The sequence below is a fragment of the Strix uralensis genome, chromosome 6, assembly GCF_047716275.1.
Source record: "Strix uralensis isolate ZFMK-TIS-50842 chromosome 6, bStrUra1, whole genome shotgun sequence".
Lineage (NCBI taxonomy): Eukaryota > Metazoa > Chordata > Aves > Strigiformes > Strigidae > Strix > Strix uralensis.
In genome coordinates, this window is record NC_133977.1 from 4,458,186 (window position 1) to 4,471,506 (window position 13,321).

The 13,321-nt window shown below is 40.2% G+C and overlaps 1 long non-coding RNA gene across 1 annotated transcript in view; it reads right to left on the reverse strand.

Annotated features, from left to right (window-relative positions):
• Positions 1 to 13,321, reverse strand: part of LOC141945086 (uncharacterized) — a 96,786-nt gene that overhangs the window by 1,019 nt on the left and 82,446 nt on the right. The window lies entirely within an intron of this gene.

Genomic DNA, 13,321 nt, shown 5'->3' on the forward strand with positions numbered 1-13,321 from the left:
GCTGGTAGGTGATATGTTTGAAGCACCTTTTACTTATTCAGCCACCACATAAAGACATTCTCCCTTTAGAAATTAACTACAATAATCATGAGTTTCACGTACAAAAAAAAAAGAGGATCAATACATTCATTTCAAAGCTGATGTGGTCCTCCCAACAATGGAATCATTGTACTGCCAGTCATGATCTTGGTCAAACACCTTTTTCTATTAGGAGCAAGTTCAATATACCTTCCAAATGATTACGGCTCTTTTTATGTATCAGGATTTTCTCTCTGAAAGCAAAGGCATCTCCAGCAGAGGAATAATTCATATTGACACTGACAAAGTCAGTCTGGCACTGAGGTTATCATTTTTGGGAAGATTATGAAAAACAGGAGATATTTTGCTATTTTTAGTCATTCAGTTTATTCACCAAGTAGCCAATGGGAACATACTGCCCAACAGAAGTTAGTATGGAGGGGTCTGTCCCAATTTTAATAACGTGCAAGCCACAGGGCCTTGGGGATGCCTATGTGATGTATAGTTTATCCAGGGAATACATTGCGTCTCCATTCAAACTAATTCATAACAGTAATGTGCTCTGCTCTGCTCATGGAGACCTGATGGCTTCATTTGACAGCCTGGGAAGTAAACAACTGCCATTTTCTCGATTTATCAAAGGAAACACATAGTCTAAAACATCTTACAAATGCACTGAGAATATTTAATCACAAGTTATGCTTAGCGTGGTCATGGATATTTGTGCAAGAAAGGGAACTAGAAAGTAGAGCTAACCATGATAAATATGCCCTATTTGCAAACCTTTATAACTACCAGGCTTCTTCATCTAGAACAAAGCCTGACACAGCAAAGATCTGTAGGATGGATTAGAGTGTCCAAAGCAGCAGATGTGAATATTTATTATAAACCCTCTTCCAGCAAGTCTTTGCTGACAGAAGCATTGCATATGGATTTTGCTTGCAGCCAGACTCTCCAGGCAATCCCTGGGATGACTTCTCTAGGAGCCAAACAAATGCCATTTCGCCTGGAGCCCTGACACCGCAACAGCTGGGCAGGGGGTTAATGGCACTTTCAGCTTCTCAAAACCAGTAACGAACCTGCTGGTTTCAAAGAGAGAGGGATGGGAAGGAGAAAAGATTTGGACAACTGCGATTCACTTCCAGAAAGTCAGGGCAGGACAGACTGGTAACTGAGACAACAGCTTCAATGTCTAACTTACCCCCCCGGCTTTGGCAGCAGGGCAGGAGCAGACCCCAACGCAGCGTTTTTCTAAACTCTTTGCTAGATAAGTCATATGCCTGAAGCCAAACAATAGCACTCTCATCTGGTCAGTCCACGCCAACATCCTGACAGTATCGGGAAATGACGAAACCAATAGGAAAATAGAGAGGGACAATAAAAAACAAAAACCAACTAGCTAGGAGGTGCAGTAGTAAACCACACGTGCCTTCATTGCTAGCACGCATGGGCGAAGGGGTTTAGGTGTATGAGGCAGCCCTGGTGAAGAATGATTCACTTCATATGGACTTTTGTTACCTGAGTTACGATGTGTTACTATCCTATTGTTGACTATGAGTATAGCCACGTCCTTGCCTGGTAGCAGCAGGATGCACAGGCAAACGCCTGCGAGAGGGAACAAAAGGGGAGGGGAACGCACAAAATGAGAACATCTTATTTCCGTCACCCTTTATGTCAACACTGATCTACACGCTCATAACAATTTGCTCATTATAATGTAAATTTACTCCCTCCTTCCTTCCAAAAGGAGACATTTCGTTTTGGAAAGAGGGAACAAATTGTGTTTTATTGCGCTTTCAAAATGTTCTCCAATTAGGAAAGCAAACAAAAACTATTACATAATTGTCATGCAAAGCTCTGTTTTTACGAAGGATACTTACTTGTGCACTAACAAAGGCACTTTGATACCATGCTCAGTGGAAGATAAAAGCCTGGAGATAAATTTTTCTTCATACCTTTGACCAAACTGTCAGGTGGGGCTGGTCTGCGCAAACTCCCTAAACTCAACAGTTACACTGATTTGCATTGAAATGAACAGTTTCTGCTTAGAAGATGCAAAGCCTCAAAGACCCCAACCTCTAGATCTCACAGCCTCTAGATCTCCAGCTCCTTCCAAAGAAACCACTCTGGATCTGCTGGTGCACCTCCCAGATGGGCAACACGGGGAGCTAAAATGAAGCTTTGCTCTGGCTGGCCCCACGCCAGTCCTGAGCTCATCCTTCTACCTCAAACTGGCAGACAGGAGTGATGACAAAGCACATTGCCACGACAAAGAGACCCTACGGTAGCAGCCTTTGTTCTAATTACAGCTGATTTGCTGTTGCCCACTGCTAGAACATAGGTACTAATTTTTCTGATGTACCCCTATTATATCCTTAGAATAACATAAGCTCTGACCATCTGGTCACTTGCTTCAGGAAGGATGCAGTGAGTTAGAAAAGGTAGAGAGAAAAAAGCAGCAACAGCAATGAAAGGTATAAACAACTTCTGTGAAAGGAATCATTAAGAGGGATGACAGCTTACCCCAGAGAAAACTATTTGTGCACTAAAATGTACTTGGCTGATCATGCTTTCTCCATATGCAAACCTCAAGCTTCAGTCAGCCCATGATATCGCTGCTGTTTCCCTCCCTGGGGACCCACAGAGAAATGCAGAGCTAAGCCAGACCCCGAACTACCACCCAGGTGGTGTGGGTGAAACACGGAGTTTCCATCAAAATGCCAGTCTGAATCCCAGCTAACCTGGGAGCTGCGAGGCAGCTGGAGCAGCTGTCAGAAGCAGTGCAGCAAGGACAGGGTGTTTCTGAACAGTCACCTTTCTTCTTGGACAAAATTAAATTTCCTCGGAGTGATCAGTGGGCTTCAGCTTCCTTTTTTCACCAGCATTTGAGTAAGCTACTGCTCTAGGTTTTCAGTCCTGGTATCCTACAGAGAAGAATCTCTGTTCATAGTCTCGTGTGCGCTGCCTCGCCAGGCTGCCACTTCCAGACTGGCAATGCTCTTGATTTTAGGCATTGATTAATTACAAATGCAGTGCTGTTGTCTGGGCTGGAAAAATACATTTGTACATAACAAAACAATAAAAATCACTCATGCTCTTCTATTCCTGATACTAACACCAGAGCTGAACCCTAAAATCAATTAGTACCTCAAAAGATGCGATTACTTTTAAGATATGTACCCCACTGGGGGTAATTAAAATGAATTATCTTATATGGAAATCTGGCCCTGTAAATTTTCCAAATGTACATAAAGTTATGTGCCTAAGAATGGCCATAGCCATAAAGTGTCAAAAGCAAGAATCTGGAAAAAAAAAAAAGAAGTTGTTTTACTGGAGTCTCCACACTGACCTAAACATGTGAGGTTAAAATCAAAGTTACTGCATTCAGTGAAACTCAGTTATGTTACATATAAGTAAACAACATGCTGTTTCTCATCTGCAAGGAACTTTGCATATTTATACTGCTATGTAAATGCTAACAAAACCAAAGCCACTCATGTGAATACAATGTGAAATCCATCTCCTAATTTGAACTGGTGGATAAATTTAAAATAGTGCTGGTATATTGAAGCAATTTAATTTGTTACTGCATTTCTTCAGAAGACAAAACTAGACAAGATTAATTTGCTGGGTTGATGGAACCAAATTACTTGGGGTAGAGGGAACAAAACCTGTGCTTGTCAAAAGACAGTTTGACAATTTATATTCCATAAGAGACTAACAGAAATCACAGCCATGATTACCGTCTTCTTTATAAAGTGAATTTTGAGTGAAACCTTGCCAAGACCACATTAAGTACTGCTTTACTGGCTTATGTGTTCAAACAGCTGGAAACAGTGACACCTTTGGACTTGGGAAGCCTAAACAGCAGACCAGTTTACTGGTATTAGGCTCTGACAGTCAATAAATGATGTTGGACAAAGCCTTAAGATTTCATCTTAAAACAAGTCACAACTGTAAAGGCTGTCAAGCACCTGATTTCTCAAACAGTTGGAAACAGAGCCCTCTTTCAGAGCAAGCGCTCCAACAGACCGATCCCGCTCACATGGCAGACTGCTACGTACACACACCGCTGTGTCCGAACAAAGCACCACCACCAACCCTCGTCGGACAGCCCTTCACAGATACGTTGAAGTATGAAACTTTTCTTCAGGCAAATTAATTTACAAATTATGTAACATTCAGTTATCAAATACTCTGAAAATTCCTTTTTTAGCAGACAAGTACTTAATGTTTCTAGAGTAGTCTAGCAGCTTAAATGTTAATAAAATAGTATTGTAACAAAAGTCACAAACTCCGCAACTTACTGTAGCATATTAGGCTGAGACAATCCATAGCGATAAGTAACACTGTTTGCTCTCTCAGAATAACTTTTTTCCATAGACTCAGCAGCTAACATTTACTCTTTTGCTCAGATACAGAGCAAAACAAGGACAGTGGAAGATCGAAAGCTCTCCTCACTGTTCCGGCAGCTCTTACTCCCAGAGCGAATGGACTAGTCGAGGTGCTGGATTTGGACAATTGTGTCTAATAAAAGTACGGCAGTTGCTTTAGACTTTCTTATAAATAATTCAGATGTAGTAACTTTCCCAATTTAAAAATACTTGCACTGCCTAACTGTAAGCAAAGCATTCATCTTCAAAGACACAAACCCAGTTATTTCTTGTTTCATTGAAATTATAATCTTGCATGGGTTTAAGAAATTCTGTTTATCATAACTGCATAGAAAAGTCGGAGACTGATGGCAGAGATGAAATAACATATCAAAGAAAGAAAGAAAGAAAAGCTTTGATCAATAGGGAAATGATTTTTATACACATCAGAACCAATTTAAAGAATTCTCTAGGATCAATTTAGATAGACAGAAATGCTTCTCAGCATTTATTACCTGTGGAGGGAATATTGATCCCATCCATTGATTTCTCCTATGCACATAGAGCAGCATCTGGTTTTGTTGTGTGTTTTTTTTTAAAGAAAGATGCCCCAAAATGGAAAGCATCAAGAAATTACTTATATTTTAAGGACTTACATTCAACCAATGTCATTACTCAGAACTTTTAAACTGTATTCAAGAATAGGCAAAATGTAATTTAGCTTAATTTTGGTACATGATTATTAGTCAATAGAATATATTTTAAGAGAAGGGGTTTTTTTGAAACCTTACTTACCAAAGGCTACTAATTCCTTACATAAGACTGTGTACCAAATACATTTTCTTTCCTGTTCCCTTTTTAAAAGGAATCTCTCTTCATGTTAATATTATAACTCACACAGCCCTAATGGATTACATTCCCTCTGCATTAAGATCTTTTGTCATTATTGGAGCTGCAACCATTTGCATCATCATGACAATCACTCAACCTAGAGAGTCTCCTAGGAACGGGGGACCTCTCAGGTTAGGTGTAAAGGCAAAAATACCCAGTCCCTGCCTTGAATAATCTGCAGTCTAAGTATAACCAAGTAACAACCAACCACAACAAGGAATACAGCAAATAGATCAGGGAGGACAAGGCTACAGATGATTATAAACTTAATTAGCCATGATCACACTGCCTTCCCATAGTTGAATGTTTTATGGGCATCCTGGCAGCAGGAGAGGACTTGGGGTCTGAAGTCTTGTCTATGCACTGCACCATGTGGAGGTACGGGGTACGGCCCGCTATACAAAGCTAGCTGAGGTATGTGGAGTACATCTAGAGCAGTATAGCTGTTTCAGTGCACCCCTCCAGCCAATACGCCTTGCTTCTCTGCCTGGACACAGCATGGCATGACAGTGGCGATGTGACCTCCAGCTTCTGAGTTGGCATCACTGAAGTGCTAAGGCTCGGACAATAGGCCCAAGCCAGAGTTGACCTATAAGTGAATCCTGTATATTTTATAACTGATTATCATTGTGCTAATAGGTATTATACTAAGTTATAGCAAACCACCTATTCTGATGTAAAAGGTAGGAGTATTGAAGCCTGAGCAACAGGCCCTGAACGGGAACTGCTAATTCAGTATGTAGTCATTAGTGAAATATGCATAGAAGATGTAGCTTAAACATCATAAAACATGTCTATCTTGAATGTATCCTTATCTTTCTTTGTGTGTGTGAGCAAGATAACAGGGCCACAGAGACAGTTGTCTGGCCCTGTGACCTGGTGTGTGACCTTGCTCATAAATCAACTAGATAAGCAGGGAAAACCCCTTAGTTTCTCCCCTGAGCCCTGGCCAGGCTCTGGGAAAATCTAACATGAGAATGAAAACAGATATTTCCACTTAAAACAAAAGGTGCCAGCTATTCTGGCTTGCTTATTTTTGGTATATAAGGCTGGACCCGCTTGCGGTGACTTTGGATGCCTCACCTATGGGTGGGATTTCCTACTTGCCGGGACATGCTCTCCAAATCCTCGCTGCAACTGGGGCTCCCCAGCGCCTGCGGATCTGGATGATGGTAACGTATGCAAGTGGTGATGGATCTTTCTTAATCACTATTCTCCCTCTCAGGTAGTAATGATTTGATGCATTACCCTGTATTTTCCTATTTGCACTGTTCTGTCTTTTCTTACTGTATGTTTTCTGTATTATTCTATTATTTAGTTATTTCTAGTAAAACACACCTACTCTTTTCACTCTAGTGTCTGAGTTTAATTGGTATCCCTAATCAGCAGAACAATCACCTGTGGTGCAAAGAAATGTGAACTGGATGGGCTTGGATCCTTAGCTGGGAAATGGGAGGAGAGCACTGAGTTGCTTTAAAACAGCTCATGATATGGCCCACAGTTTTTTACTTGGTATGTGTGGCATTTAAGGTAATGAATTAATTTGGTCCTCAGAGATTAGAGGGGCTAAGGGTGACTGGACTTATCTCTTAATAGCTATGCCAATTATGGCTGTAACTACAGGCCTGACACCAGATGCAGGAACAGCTCGTGTGCTCTAGGTCCGGTTGTATTCAAGAGAAGCCGTCAGGTTCACAAATAGTACGGTTTATTCTTATGCAACATCTACAGATTCTTTGAGATTGCCTACAATAAATGTACAAACTGCAGGTTGGCTGTATAGCACTACACACAAAAAATGATTGCAATCACACACACTTAATTCCTGGGTAATCACTCAACATAGCCAAGGGCCCAAATGTTACCAAAAGGTGTCCCTTCTGGAGGGGGGCGAGGAGCACAAACCCGTCGATCTGTCCCTCTGATTTGGTATCGGATTATCATCCACCCGAGTTAGATACAAACTCAGGGTAGTGTTTATCTAAGTGTGCATGTGTGAGTGGGTGGGACCGTGGTCAAGCCATTGTTTCTTGAGTAACAACGCAGCACATTCCTTGGTGAGAGGTGTGCGCTGGTTTTGTGGGAAAAGAGGAAGAATGAGAGATAAGATCTGCAGAGTACTGCAGAACAGTCCTTGAGAAAAGGGGAAGAGCAGGAGATAAATCTGCATAGTCATGTCAAATGTTCCTTGAGAAAAGTAGAAGAACGGGACCGCACAGCCCCCACCTCGCGTTGAATTCCTCCTTGGTGCCATGGCAACACAGATCACTGGATCTCCATCCCATCCTGTGGTCCTGTGTTTGTTCTGGGTACCATGTGTTAAGGAGATGTGTGTTTTGCAGATTTTTCACTGATTCGCTTTTCCCACACTTCCAACAGTATGAAATTAGACAAAACTTTAATTTTGAGGAACCTGTCTGAGGGAGGTGGAACAGGAGATGGAAAGGTTGCCAAACAACTGCAAAGATTCTTCATGCAAATGTTAGTGTGCTTGCCTAAATACCAGTAAATAAAATGCTTACAGATGCTGCAAACTGTGATTGCAGTGGCTGTAGATAAAATTCTTCATTACTGTCACACCGAGCAGAATGTTATTTACCAGGCAACTGATTTTACCATATGATAGATGTACATTTTTTTTTGTTCTATAAACAGCTTTCAACAAATATAACAATGATTTCTCATTTTCCAAATTTACACTATGCTTTGCTTAGGAGTGCACTTTTTTGGATGTTATTATAAGTCCTTCATTCTCAAATGTGAATAAAACCTCCTAAATATCCTTCTCCTGGAATGGCAACCCCCTCCTCCCTTGGCCTTCCCACTGTGTTTATTTAGATCCTTCATGGGAGAGGGCATACAAGAATAATCTTGAGCAGGTTGTAATTCACTTGCAGCAATTTACTAAATATTCTCAGTAATGGAGACCAAAAGGCAAGCTGGGAAAGAGAGAAGAGGTCCAACAATCTGCTGACACAGGTTTTTAATATACTGGTAACAAAATAAAATCCTTTTGTCATTCTCTAATGCAATGACTTTTTTTTTTTTCCTTTCTCAGAAGAATTTAAATAGACAGAGATTTAGCAAAATATATTAGGGAAAATTAGCTCATCTCAGTATGCACTTAAACTCGTGACTCACCTTATGCATGTGAAGTCATTCAATTCAGTGCAATCATGTGCTTAAATGATGGCAGGATCAGGGCATCACAAACAGATTCATTATTGCAATAATGAGTTATAGCACAAGGTCTTATAACGAACAAATTCTCTTTTATTTGGCTTTTAGTAGTACACTAATAGTTAGACCTTTTAAAGAGAAAGGCAGCTTTATAGAGTGAGTAGGGGCATATAATGCAGTTTCCTAGACCCAAGTATTAGAAGAAGATAATGACAGAAAAGTAAGTGCAGGGAAATTTCTCAGACAAATTATTCAATAGACATTTACAAAGGTGGAGAGTGACTCCCCTGGAACACAGAAAAACTCAAATTACCCAGGCAGCGTGTTAATAGAAATTCAGTTATCTTTAAAAATCTGCGCGTAGAGATTTGTCCGGGATGCGAAGTGAGTGTGCGGCAGGATATGGCCTTATGCATTTCCCTCAAAAGAGTAAGGGTGTGGAGTAATGTTTGACCAATGGAAAAAGAAGACTTCTCTTAAATTCTTACTGTGTGGAAAATGTGACTTAGATGAAGGGACATTATTTCCAGAGCTTAAACAGATCTCAGAACTCAACAAATCCTTTTTCAATCAAAAAATCACTAGAAAGTTACTCAGCGCAAAGAAAGCATTTATCTAGTAGAAGAAAATCCTTTATATAAAAGAACTTAAAGCCATTTTATAAGGATTTCTAGACTCAGACCATTGCTGTAAAGCTGCTTTCAGCTGGACTTGAGCTTGTTTACATTAGAATTTAGTTGGCCTTTTGGTAGCGTTTTGGATTTTCAGAATAGTTTCAAACCAAACCAAAAAGTATTGAAGCAGAAACTTTTGGAGCAGAAACTTTTGGAGCAGAGGCTTCAAAATCTTTCTAGATGTGCTAATGAGGCATGCCTGAATATATTAGGAATATATTAAAAAATAATATATTGAGAATAAAAGGACAATGATCTCCATCTTCTGTCCAGGACTGGAGGTTTTTTCATGAAAACTTATACAAAAGAAGAGTATTTTCATGCATATAATAGGAACACGTTCGTCTAGCTTTCAGTGTTACCTGGAATATCTATTATGGGCACACACCTAGATCTGTTTCCAAGTGAATCTACCCTGATGAAAAAAAACCAGATGAGGAACAAGGCAGATGGCATTCTGGCAAAAATCCTTGGACTGCTACTTAGTGTGGGACCTCAGTCCCATCGAGCTCTTCTGAAATCAAAAATCCCAACAGGCAGTGTTTGATTTTTACATCACCATTAAAGGGGAATGTGTTCAGTGACACTGCACCAATGGGGAGCTGCCTGGAGCTTTGGCAGAGCAATAACCTCCTCAACACTTTGGCAGAGAAACTTCAGAGAAGGTGACACCAGTAATGTTGTTGCTGTGGTTGTGCTTGTGCTGCCCAGGGCAACAACATGACGAAGATGTCGGATTTTAAAACACTGCATGAGAAGAAAGCGATGGAGGAAAAGAGTGAAGATCACTATCATCCGATGATCTTCAAAAAGGAATAAATCACCATAAAATTAAGTTGCCAAGCTGAAGCTCTGCTTAGAAAGAAACTTTCTGAAGGATTTTTTATGTGATGGCAAATGCTCCAGAACATGGTTAAGGTTCACACTAAAATCTTACTCTGACGAACAAGCTTTTCTCTTCTGTTAAACTTACGTATTGGAAGCAGCATATCAAGTACTGCACTGCATGTAATATTATCTCCATAATACATTAGCTGGTTTCTTGGTGTTTTAAGTCTGTGAGGACAAAATGTCACACTTATGTTAAATAAAAATTTTCATTAAGAAAAATAAAACTTACTGATGGGGTAACTTAGAAAAATTAAGTCACAGCAAAACTGCTGTCACCACAAATTGAAATTTATTCTTGTTTCTGCTACAAGTGAGGTCCCTGAATATAGATTTGGGCACAAAAACATGCTTTCCTCTGAACTTCCTACTTGATGCAGCTGTATGTATTTTAGGTATCAGTATGTCTCATTTTTAAGAATTCAGTGAAGTTGAGCAATGTATAAAGACAAGAAAAATTCCGGGTACGCAGGAACATAGCTCTGACTAATGGAAACACCATTTTAAAAGCATTCAGAGAATAGAAGATAACCTTTTTATTAATATTCTATTCTTTCTCTTTTCTCCACTCTCTATTTTCAGATGCCTGCAGTCATTCGGTTAAAACCTCTTTGATCCTCCTTCCTTTCTCAAACAGTAAGATGGATATGCTTGTGTTACAGAAGATGAGACCGGGATGTGAACAATGATTTATTTTTCCCTTGGACAGCATATGCATCATCCTTTCCATTAACTCTAAAAGAATGACCAGATGCGTAATCGTTTTTTGACACAGAGTGGGATTCATCTCATCTAACCTCACCATCCTGAGATGAGTAGTTAGTTCATCTGGACTCCTTCTGCAGCTACCAGTGAGAAAAACTTCCTTTTCAAAGGAACTCACCCTGCCTCTTTTAGCCAGCTATCGCAGGTGATCGTCTCTGTGCACTGACTCCACATAGCTCATTTTCAGACAGCTGAGGCAGGGTGAGATTAAATCCCACTCACAACTTGCAAACAGGCACTTCAAAGAAATTTTCAAAAGAAATTCCATGATTTGCACTGCTGGCAGACTTGTGTATACCAGAGCTTCTGAAAATGTAACTAGGCACCTGTATGCATCTCCAGGCATTTAAATACCATTGAAAGTCAGACTTATATAGGCAATGACCTCCATTAAACCCAAGTCTTAATCATTTGGTGCAACTCTCATGCTGTGGCAACAATCCATAATTTAAGTAGCATTTGGTAACAAAGCAGATCGTGTGCATTGTCAACATCTTGTAACCCTATTAACTCTGAGATAATGGACTTGTCTCCACTATATTTCTAAGCTTATTGAAATGGACTGTAATTAGCACTTCCTTTTTTATAGAAATCGCTTGATCCCAAGAGCCAGCTCTTACACTGCAGCTAATAACCAGTGCAGGTGATCAAAGCCTGAGATGAAGGTGGACTCAGACAAAATGGTTTGGCCATGCAGACCTGGAAGCCAAACTTCAGTTTACTTCTAAAGTTCAAGCAGGAATAATGAAAACTACTTCAGAGAAAAAGTGCTTTGGAGGAAAAATAATATTTATCTTGCTTTACTTCACAATGTTCTGCCTAAATGTTTTATCTCTGAACATGCTTTTCAAAGAGAACTTCGGTGTCCTTATGAGCTCAGATCAGAGCAGAAGCTCTGTGTAAACACTGATGATTTCTAATGGTTTTTGCACTCATCAGTCTCTTCTAGCAAATAAGATCAGGGAACACATCTGTTTTGTCCTTAAAGCTAGTTTGTTGTTATCATTATTATTTCAAGCTTAAAGGATGATCTAATGTATGTGGATTCTGCTTTTTGTCAAGTAAAATCCTTCCCTACACAATGCTCCCTGGAGAGGAAGGCTGATGCAGGGCTGGTTAAAGCACTGCTGAGACAGCTGGGAAAGCCAAGCCTGGCTTGTGCTGTGTGTGCCTCCAGCTTAGGCTGAGGTTACCCTCCGGACTTTTCCGTGCCCAGTCTGTCATAGCTGTCTGGGCATTTTCTATGGTAACTGGAAAGAGATGGGTGGAATAAAGTGTGCTCTGCAGGTCTCCATTCACTCCAGAGGTAGTCCCATGACTAGCTCAAACAAATTACTTATTTTTAGGTATCCAAATAGATGGGTTCAATGCCATCATTAATCTTCTCAGCTCTCCCAACTCTTAAGTTGGTTTTGTCTGTTTATAAACTTTTCAGGATTAAAAAAATGGTGATTTTTAATCGTAATCAATGCAGCCTTCAGATGTTGCCCACACTGTCATGATAATTTAAGTGAAACAGAGTGTTACAGAATGACTTGCATCTTTCTTCCACGTTACAACAAGATAGTGTTTTGCCATGGTAGTAAAAACAGACAGACACACAGGAAGACTCTGAAAACAAAACCAAAAAATAGAAGTAGAAAAACTGGCTTAATAAAATCTTCTCCAAATAAAAGCTCAAACAAAGAGTCTACTTTTACCATAAGCATGTTATTGTCAACAGCGGCATCTCTATTAGGCTTGTTCCCTTACCTAAACATTCCTATTACTGTCATTTCTCAGGGTTGTCATATTCACTGCCTTGACGGCGCAAACACTATGCTGTAAAATCTGTCAAAGAGACCAGTTGATTTCCTACATCTTCTGACACTTGCAGGTCTTTAATATCAGGCTGTCAGAACACCTAAGAGAAAGGCGGGTGCTTCCCTGTTCAGTGCTGTTGCTGTGACTACCATCACACATACTTTAATCATTAGCCTTATACTACTATGAAATCCTGACTTTTATGCCCTTGGAGTCCCATGCTAGAAAATGCTGCTGGCATAAATCTATCATAGAGGTTAGCTGGCTCACTTACCCATGGAGTTACATTTGTACAACGAAGCCTTTACGTTTTATGAAGCTTATATAGTTTTTTCTTAAACTTTCTTCTGTGACTTTTTTTTTTGCTTGAGAGGGGAGCTGTAGTAGGTGTAATGATTATTCAGTGACAGGCGTAGGTGAAACTCAGCTGCTTAAAATAAACCTCTACACCTGGACCCTTTTGTCTTTAGGCATTCTAATATAGCAGATGAGCTCAGTGGGCAGTAAGTTTTCTGTAACGCAGAACTCCTTTGATTCAATATTGAAATGAAACTGAGAGAAGAAGAGCAAGAGTAAAGCAGATCAAAACAGTCAACGGCTTTTGTTTATGACACTCACTTCACAGGGAGGAGGGTATCTGTATTCCTGCTTCTGCTCTGCTCTGGTCCCCCAGTGACACTGAATGAACCAGTTCCTGAGCTAATAATTATCCCGGGATAGGCCTTTTTG